Raw genomic sequence first — 10,720 nt, forward strand, 5'->3', positions numbered from 1 at the left:
CACATTTTTTACCCGCTCAATTTTGTTGGGAATGTCTCGAGATGGCATTAGTAGATCAACATATGCTGCTAATGCCCTGATGAGCTGATTGCGAAACGTAAATAATTTATTATTTTGAGTTATTCTGTACACAGTTCGAAAAAATCTTGTGATTTTACATCTTATCAACTGCGCATAAATGGAGCGTCGTGTCTTGAATTCGAATGAAATAAAAAACAAAAGATCAATAGAATAATTGATAAATATAAATTCATACAGCGGCACCTGGTAGAATTCTGTCACCCTTAAAATTCATTATTTTTTTCTGTGTACTACTGAAAATTTTATCATCAATAGCTGATCGCACTTTCAATAGCATGAAACAAATGATGTTGTTGGGTTAAGTACAACAAGATATTTTTATTCAATATTATAATATAATTTTAAGGCACACTGCTTAAGCTCTAAGATGCCAAGGATATTTACTAATCTTAATTACGACTATATTAAAACTAGAATTGTATCATTATGTAATGCCGGTGAATTGGATATTGCATGAGGGTCTTCCATATGGCGTTTGCAAATATCCATGTTGGCCGCATCCTTCGGTCCGTGTGGGTCCGCGGGAAACACCCCCAGGCTACGAAGGCCTGGCGGGTGGCCCGCATGCTGGTTTTCGACTGGAGCGGTCTTCCGTGGACGATGATGGTGATGTTACGGAAGAGAATGAAAAAAAAGTAAATATTGTGGAAACGGGATAAAAAAGGGGATATGGGAACGAAATGCCTAGAAAACGACAGAGATCTAATTAGTTGCCATCGAGATGGTGAAGAGACAGGGAAGGGGGAACGAAAAAGTTAGTGACAAAAAAAAAGATCTTGTTAGTTCCAATGAAGATGGTAGACAGGGACAGGGATCGAGAGAATCGGGCGGATGTTAGTGTCGAACCTGTGGGTGGAGTTTATACTTTCTGAACGAGGATAATCACATTACACTTGTATATCAATGTGTTTAAGGTACTGGTATATGAGAAGCATATATGAACTATCCCGACTCGCCAACACATCCCGAACCGGAACCTCAGGCGGTCTACCTCGGGCCCTAAGGGATTCCAGTAGCTTCGACCTGGCGTCACGATACTCTACGCACGACCACACGACATGCTCGATGTCCTGATCACCGTCGCCACAGGTGCAGAGACCGCTCTCCGCAAGCCCAACACGCCGGAGATGTGCGTTGAAGGTGTAGTGTTTTGACATGAGCCGCGACATAACACGAATGAAATCGCGACTCACGTTCATCCCCCTGAACCAAGGTTTCGTCGATACCCTAGGGATAATGGAATGCAGCCATCGTCCCAGTTCGCCATTGCTCCATGAAGTTTGCCAACTTTCGAGAGTTTTCTGACGAGAGATACTGAAAAATTCATTGAAGCAGATTGGTCTTTCATAAATATCACCTTCCAATGCGCTCACTTTTGCCAATGAGTCTGCCTTTTCATTGCCCGGAATGGAACAATGCGAAGGGACCCAGACTAACGATATTAAATAAGACCGTTCAGATAAAGTTCTCAAGTGTTCCCGTATTTTCCCCAGGAAATATGGGGGATACTTTCCTGGCTTCATTGCCCGGAGAGCTTCTATTGAGCTTAGACTGTCCGTGACAATGAAATAATGGTCTTTGGGCAAGGTTTCAATGATCTCGAGGGTGTACTGAATAGCAGCTAATTCTGCGACGTAAACTGAAGCCGGATCACTGAGTTTGTACGAAGCAGTGATGTTCTGATTGAAGATGCCGAAGCCTGTGGACCTGTCGATGTTTGATCCGTCAGTGTAAAACACCTTTTCACAGTTGACTGTTCTAAATTTATTATAGAAAATATTTGGGGCCACTTGAGGGCGCACGTGATCCGGAATTCCACGAATTTCTTCTCTCATGGATGTGTCGAAAAACACAGTAGAATCAGAAGTATCCAAGAAATGAGCACGGTTGAAAACAAACGAAGAAGGATTAATATTCTGAGCCATGTAATCAAAATAGAAGGACATAAAACGGGTCTGAGAATTGAGCTCGACAAGCCTTTCGAAGTTTTCAATCACCATCGGATTCAAGATATCGCATCGGATAAGCAATCGATATGAGAGATCCCAGAATCGATTTTTCAACGGTAATACGCCCGCGAGCACTTCGAGACTCATCGTATAGGTCGACTGCATGCAACCTAAGGCAATACGCAAACAACGATACTGAATTCTTTTCAGTTTAATGAAATGGGTGTTCGCGGCGGATCGGAAGCAGAAGCATCCATATTCCATTACGGACAATATCGTTGTTTGGTAAAGCCTGATCAGGTCTCCTGGGTGGGCACCCTACCAAGTTCCGGTTATTGTGCGAAGAAAAAGTGATTCTCTGCTGGCATTTTTGTTTCAGATACCTAATGTGACATCCCCAGGTGCCTTTGGAGTCGAACCAGACCCCGAGATATTTAAATGTGAAGACCTGAGCTATGGTTCCACCCCCTAGTTGAAGCTGTAATTGTGCTGGTTCTCGCTTCCTTGAAAATACAACCAGCTCAGTTTTCTCGTAGAGAACTCGATACCCATTTGAAGAGCCCATGTCGACAAGTTATCGAGGGTATCTTGCAATGGTCCTTGGAGATCGGCAGCTTTGGGTCCTATAATAGACACAACGCTGTCGTCGGCAAGTTGTCTTAGCGTGCAAGATGTGTTGATACATTCATAAATGTTGTTTACGTAAAAGTTGTATAAAAGGGGGCTTAAGCATGAGCCCTGAGGAAGACCCATGTAACTGAATCATATTGTCGACAAATCACCATGCGCGAAATACATGTATTTCTCGGACAACAGATTATACAAAAAGTTATTCAAAATTGGTGAAAGACCATGCTGATGCAGCTTCTCAGATAGGATGTTTATGGAAACTGAATCAAAAGCCCCCTTGATGTCTAGGAAAACTGACGCCATTTGTTCTTTACGAGAAAATGCCATTTGAATTTCGGTTGAGAGCAACGCAAGACAATCGTTCGTTCCTTTGCCCCTGCGGAAGCCGAATTGTGTATCTGAAAGTAAGCCATTAGTCTCGACCCAATTGTCTAGACGAAACAGAATCATTTTTTCGAATAATTTTCGGATACAGGAAAGCATAGAAATCGGCCGATACGAATTGTGATCGGAGGCTGGTTTCCCTGGTTTTTGAATGGCGATAACTCTTACTTGTCTCCAGTCATGTGGAACAATATTATCCTCAAGAATAAATAAATAAATTCAATAAGCGCCTACAACAAGATATATTAACGATTAAGAATACAAAATAATGGTGAAACTACATTTTGGATTAAAACTATTCAACTAGTTTGTTTTGTTGAGCGCAGTAGTACCTTATGATCAAAAAGGAACCGGAATTTTCATTTTAAAATTTCCGCGCTTGTCCAATCGGTAAACTTTTGTTCTCTCAACGTTATGATGCATTCGATGAATGTGGGGTCACATGATGCATTCGATGAATGTGGGGTCACTATCTGCGTTGGAAATCATCTCTTTGGCCACATCAACACGACGCTGTTTTTGAATGAAATTCAGCTTTTTTGGCACCAGCCGAGAAGCGACGCGTTTCAAACCCAAAACATCAGTTAAAATGTGTTCGGCTGATCCATAAGAGATGCCCAACAATACAGCAATCTCTCTAATCGGTACAGGACGATTTTGCAACACGATTTGCTTCGCCGATTCAATGTTTTCTTCAGTAACAGATGTTGTTGGGCGGCCAGGGATCTCATCATGATCCAAGCTTGTACGACCACTTTTGAAGCGTTTATACCACTCGTATGCCTGTGTTTTTCCTAGACACGATTCACCAAAGGCCTTTTCTAACATTTTCAACGTTTCGGAACACTTAAATCCATTTGCAACACTAAATTTGATGCACGCATGTTGTTCTAAATTTTCATCCATTATAAAAATCGCCACACGAAAATTTTTCAACTTCTTTGTATAGACACCAAACAAAAACTATTCGTACGATATGAGTCAAAATTTGACAGAATGTGTATAAAAGTGTTGCCAACGTTGAGAGAATAAAAGTTTACCGATCGGACAAGCGCGGGAATTTTAAAATGAAAATTTCGGTTCTTTTTTTGATCATAAGGTAGAATGTTTGAGAATTAACAGAAAGAGTTTTATTACTACTTTTGCATGTTTAGAGAAAGTTTTTGCCTTTCTCATATAGAAAGGTTATGCAATCACTGTGAAAACCGACTTTTGAACCGAGGCCCGGAGGGCCGAGTGTCATATACCATTCAACTCAGTTCGTCGAGTACGCAAAATGTCTGTGTGTATGTGTGTGTGTGTCTGTGTGTATGTGTGTGTAGATAGAGAAAAGTATGTTAAAAATTGTACACCATCACTGAAAATGGGTAAAAACCTTAAATAAATCGACCTCAAATCTTTTCCAATTTGATGGTTTTTATCAGTAGACGGTCAAACAAACCGATTTCGGTTATTCTTTAAAGAATCGAAGAAAATTTTTTTTTGCCTTTCTCATATAGAAAGGTTATGCAATCACTGTGAAAACCGACTTTTGAACCGAGGCCCGGAGGGCCGAGTGTCCTATACCATTCGACTCAGTTTGCCGAGTACGCAAAATGTCTGTGTGTGTATGTGTGTGTGTATGTGTGTATGTAAAGTTTTTTGCATTAACTTTTCTCGGAGATGGCTGAACCGATTTTCACAAACTCAGATTCAAATGAAAGGTCTCGTGATCCCATACAAAATTCCTGAATATTATTCGCATCCGACTTTTAAGAATCGAAGAAAAATAATTTTGAAGAATACCACAGTATTATATATGATAGTATGATTGATATGATAAAGGCATCATTACACCACTAGGAGGATTAAAACAGGTTTTAGTATAAATAGACGGAAAACAACACTTAAATATCGTCGAATGAAAAGCCATCCTCGAAAACGACATTTGAATATTTATCAGAAAGATATCAGAGTATGAAGCCTTTATTCACTGAGTAATGCAATAGAAAACACGAGGTGTACTCATCTACAAAGAGTTAGTAAAATAAAAGAATCAAGATCTGACGAATTACCAAAAGGACTTTCTTCTGTTATGGCATTACCGGTTGTACTTAGTGAAATGGAGACAAGATTTCAATGTTTTAGTTAACGAAATGAGAAACATACAAGCCAACACAACGACAACTGTCACAGAGATACTTCTATTATTAGTTGTCTTGCAGAAGTTTTTTTTTTGTAGTACATCTTTAAATTTCCGTGAAGCATGCCCTAGACACTAATCGGAATGAGTTTATCTTAAAATGGTCAACTATAATATTTTCAATTTTAATTAATTCACATTGATTATATTTCAGTTAGTTTTTTTTAGCTCGGAATAGAAAAAAGACTATACAACATGGATTTCTTGATTCTCTTCAACTCTGAGCTATAGAATCAACTCGGAGTATTAGAAATCTTTTAAGTTAAGCTAGTCATTTTAAGTTTACCTCCAATTGAAGACAATAAATAACTCATGCTTAATAATCGATAGTAACTACATTCTGTTACATTCCTATTTTGTGTCGTAGCATGATGTGATTGATTTGGAATGATTCCTTGTGCAACGTAATAAATACTTTTCGTAGTTATAAACATTCCGGCACCCCTCGAGCAATTTTCAATGTAACTGCGCATGTCGAGCGAATTTCGTCATAGAACCCCTCCTTACCTTCCTTACCCATAGGAATTTCTTTCGTCATCATGCGCCTCTTGTCCATTGACCAGTCTTTGTATATCCTGCCAGCACACACAAAGAAAAGACTGACCATTCGTCCTGCATTTTGCGTTTTGCTTGCTGATGGTTTGAATTTAATGAAGTGGATTGGATATATGTGCAACCAAACGCTCATTACCATTATTTGAAATAATTATATTGGTACTAACTGGCATCACTCTTGGTATGCATAGTAACTCACGAGTGAGAGTGACCTACTTGGGTTTTCGATTTGGACCAAGAATTTGATTGTCATGTGATATCATGTGATGTGACAAGAAATGGAGCGCTTTTAACTATTGTATTATTCACGATTAAGAAATTGTTAAAGATGTTTTCTGACCAATGAATAAATAGAATTATATTGTATTTGACAGAACTATTAGACAATATCTTAAAACTAGGTCACTAGAACTTGGCTGTGTGAAAAAATAAACCAAATCAGATCACCCACACTCTGAGTGTTTGGATACACACATCTCACGACTGCGTTATCATTTAAATCGGGCAATGGCACTCTCCCGAATGACCGATACCTTTGGATGCTGTATAGTAGAACTTTCAAACCAGACGCACCGTAGATCTCTGGAATCCTTTTCGCATCTAGTTCACCCAGAGCAAGCTGTCGAACAGCATCCGGTGGTTCCGTTCGCTCGCCTTATTGCACTTTGCTTACGATCCATGAATGTGTTCCTTTTATCAGAATCTACTACTGACGACATTTCGTAACAATTGCTCGTAGCCTTGTTTGTAGACCTCCCAGTTTTCCTTTGGAGAATTTATTCGTTTACCGAGAACTTTGCGATTGCATACTGTAGCAAGCAGGAGTAGGCGTTTGACGAGCCGGCCCGCGAAAAAACATTTCAAACAATCGTAAGTCTAAACTTGTCTTTCGTTTGTAAACATTCGCGTTTTCTTTTTGCTACTAGCCAATCAAACATTTTGTTTTGCTTCGGTACCGAGGTAACTTTCTACTGCTCTATTCTACCTCTTATGTCATATCAAGAAATTCTACATAGTTATCTTAATGCATGGACTCATATCTGATTAGAAAGATCATATCTGATTTTCAACTCAAGTGTATAAAATACACAATAATTATATAGGATACATGAAGTAAAACGCAACTGTTGCTTTACTTCAAAGTTTCCGAATTTATTCAAGAGAGTCAAATGAAATCAAAAGTTCATCAAAGCATAATAGAATAGTTAAATTTTGGTAGATTTAAATTCATAGTATTCTGAGATGTGCAGAAATCATATTTCAGTTGTTAGCAAGTGAAATTACTATGGCTTGTATGATAATAATTTTCTCAAAATATGGGAAAATCTTTTGAAGTCTAACTAATTGATTTATTACCTTTTATCGCTACCCTAATATAAATAGACTGAAGAGAAATTGGTGAATGATGAATTATTATCTTTTTTATAAAATATTCCATTCTTCCAATTGAACTACTTTGGATGTGATGAAACACTTGAACTTGTTCGGAACGTAGTTTATTATCAGGCTCACTCTTGAGGCATCATTTTGCAAGAATCAACCCCACTTGTAATCACCAATCCATAATCGGTTGGGTACTGATATGTGCGATTTTTTTCCACTTCGTAACATCCACAATAGTTCAAATGACAGAAAGATTTCAACATAGGAGAAAGCTTTGGATTTGTGCCCAAATCGGGTAATATTTTTTACGGAAATTAACATTTTTGTTTCTACATTCAACATGTTATTTTTCTGTCTGTTTTTAGTTTGAAACATTACGAACAAAATGAATAAATCTGTAATCAATTTACTTTTGAGTTATTTGTATTGTTACTGCGTTTTCGTTGAAGTAGTTATGGAACATTAAAAACCACTTCTTAGTTCATCTGAGTTGTGTAAAAATACGTATGTTTTGTCGTTCAAATTGTACATTCTTCAATGATTTTATTTGTTGAACATAATTGGGTAAATCTAATAAATCATAGATTGGTTTGGGTAATTCACAAATCTGTGCTTTAACGCTTACTTGGTTTACTTGATAACATTCCCGGACTCGAAAGTATCAGAAACATTAACTTGAACTATATCATTGAAATCGATTTTGTCATCATCAAGAAAATTGGGCAGACAGAAAATAGTGCCGCTCATTGGTTAGGTCACTTATACTATTATATGTAAAATGAGTACACCATTTACCTTCCAAGCTTGATCAAGAGCCCGAACAAAGACTTAAAAAAATAGGGGAAATCAATTCAGCCGTCTATACGATATATAGAAGAAAGTAAAATTCATAGGTTACGTAACTTACTATGAAATGATGAACCGGGATGCATATTTATCAAAATTGCTTTGAAATGGACGATTAAATTAATGACAAAACAGAGCATTTTAAAACTAAATGCACTAAAAATGCGCAATCCGATTTAATGCATTGGAAAATTTCGACTTCGCAATATACCACCAATGCACAACAAATGCATCATACGGATGATGAAACAAAACTTCTATGATTACGGTTGGAAAAAGAGGTTCAAGACGTGGATTTTGATTCCTAACTCTGGAATAAAGTTCTTGTCCTAGGTTTTACACTGCAAAGAGCTTTTAAATTTACAGGTAACGCAAATTCGTATAGGACACAATTCATAAGAACGTAATTCGCAAAATGACCGAATTATGCAAGAATAATTTGAATATGTGTCAAACATACCGCACCTATCAAGCAGGCGTGTAAACTAACTTGTTTCCATTCCAGCACAGATTTATTTCAGACTGCATGAGTTGCGTGAGTTAGATCAACTGTAAAAACGAGTCATTTTTGAAGTGCGAATATATTGGTATCAGAAGACGTAAAGTTACATGATTTCTAGGTGTGTAGAACAGAGCCCGAATTCTCTAATTGAAATCTGTAACTGAATTGCCGAACTCCGAACTTGGATTATGTAACTTGAATTTCAATCTGAACTCTGAAACTGAATTCCAAAACTGAAGTCTGGCTCTGAGTGCTGAACCTTAATTTCGGAACTGAGTTTTGCATGTTTGAACGTTAAAACAAACTTCTGGACCGAATACTGAATTTAAGTTCTGAACCAGTGTTTTGGCATTGAATTCTAGTCCTGGATCTAGAAAATTAAATTAGAAACTGGATTCATAAACTGAAATTAGGACCAGAATTACGAACGTGAATTCTGAATCTGAATTTTGAAACTGAATTCTGGTACAGAGTACTGGACCTGGATTCTGGAACTTTGAATCTGAGTTCAGAAACTGGATTTTTGAAACTGGATTCTAAGCCTGACTTCTGGAACTAAATTCTATAAATGAATTTTTGGAATTCTGAACCTGTATCCTGAAAATTAATTCAGGATCTGGAACCAGGATTATAAACATTATTTGTTGATCAGGATCCTGTAACTAAATGCTGAACCTGAATTCTGAAAATAAATTCAAATTTTGGACACAGAAACTAAATTCCGGACCTGGGTTACGAGACTAAACGCTGTACGTGGATTCCGGAACTGAAATTTGATTCTGAACTTTAAAGCTGGATTCTCGAACTAAGTTCTATAACTGGATTTAAAAACAGAATTCTGAACCTGATTTCAGCCTGAAAGCCTGAAAACGTTTTCTGGACCTGAATTATAAACCAGAATCTAAATCTGAATTCTAAAGCAGCAGCGTCAAGTTTCAAAACTATTGGGGGACAAAAAAATTTTTTTTTTCGAGGGCAACGGAGAAATTAGAGTGATTGTTAAGTGTTGGGATAAACGTGAAACCATATGTGGAAGGTATATAAACTAAAGTTTATTGTAAAAAAATCAAAACAAAAAATACCATGCGGCTCAGTTGACATTCGTGTCAACTTCATCCAATTATATTTATCATCCCTACTTATGCTTATTTAAGCTTACCTGTTCAAATACTAATTACATCACAATTGTATTAGGGGTACAAATAAGTTTATACCGTTTTTTCGAAATTTGAAACTTTTTGACAAAAAAATGGTTACAAAACGGTTACACGGAAAGACCGAAATCAGCATTTTGGCGAAAAAACTAGTTGATTTTCTGATTTTAGCTAGTTATTTTTTGAGACAACTAAAAAAATCTTACTTTTGCTATTTTAGATTTGTAGAATAGAATAGATTTAGAGAATACTTGTTGAAATGGCTTTTTAATGGATTGTTTTACTCACACTTCTCATGAGTTTTTGGCTAATAAACTTGTTAATAAATCCCTTAAACCTCGTGCTGTCCTTCATTAATGATTGTGATAGACAAATAGAAACGAATTTTCTGATTTTAATAAAAAAAATTAGATGTCAATGAGAATTTCGTGTTGGATTGAAATATTTCTGGTTTGTGTCCAGGATATTCGCCAACTAAACTAAAAATAAAAGTTTTTATCAGCACAGTAAATTCTCAATTTTAACTAATTTTCAAGTTATTTTGGAAATTTTGTTGTTAAAATCAACTAATTCAAAAACAGTTATACGAATTAGGCGCAGAGCTAATTTCGGTCGTTCCGTGTACAAATCGAAGAATTGTTGGTCAGCCAGGCCATGCTGAATCGATCGGAACAAATAGTAATCGGAAGGAGCGATGTCTGCGCTAGACGGCGGGTGGAATAGAACTTCCCGTTTGATCGATTCTAAGTATGTTTTACTGACTGTTCCACATATGGACGAGTATTGTCATGTTACAAAATTACATTGTCGTATCTATCGGTATGTTATGACCATTATTTCAGCAATGCTTGTCTCTAGCGCATCAATTGTCATTGGTAGACCTCCATGATCTTTTCACTCGGTTGCACCATAAATATTCTGAACGGCCGTCGATGATGATGCAATGCCGAGGTATCCATACGAGGTATCCATATCGACCTTTAAGGCTATCGTAATGGATCCAGACCCAGCAATTAGATGCAGCACATATTTTCTTTTAAGCCGTTAAAGTAGT

Source organism: Malaya genurostris, chromosome 1 (assembly GCF_030247185.1).
Source record: "Malaya genurostris strain Urasoe2022 chromosome 1, Malgen_1.1, whole genome shotgun sequence".
NCBI classification, from domain to species: domain Eukaryota; kingdom Metazoa; phylum Arthropoda; class Insecta; order Diptera; family Culicidae; genus Malaya; species Malaya genurostris.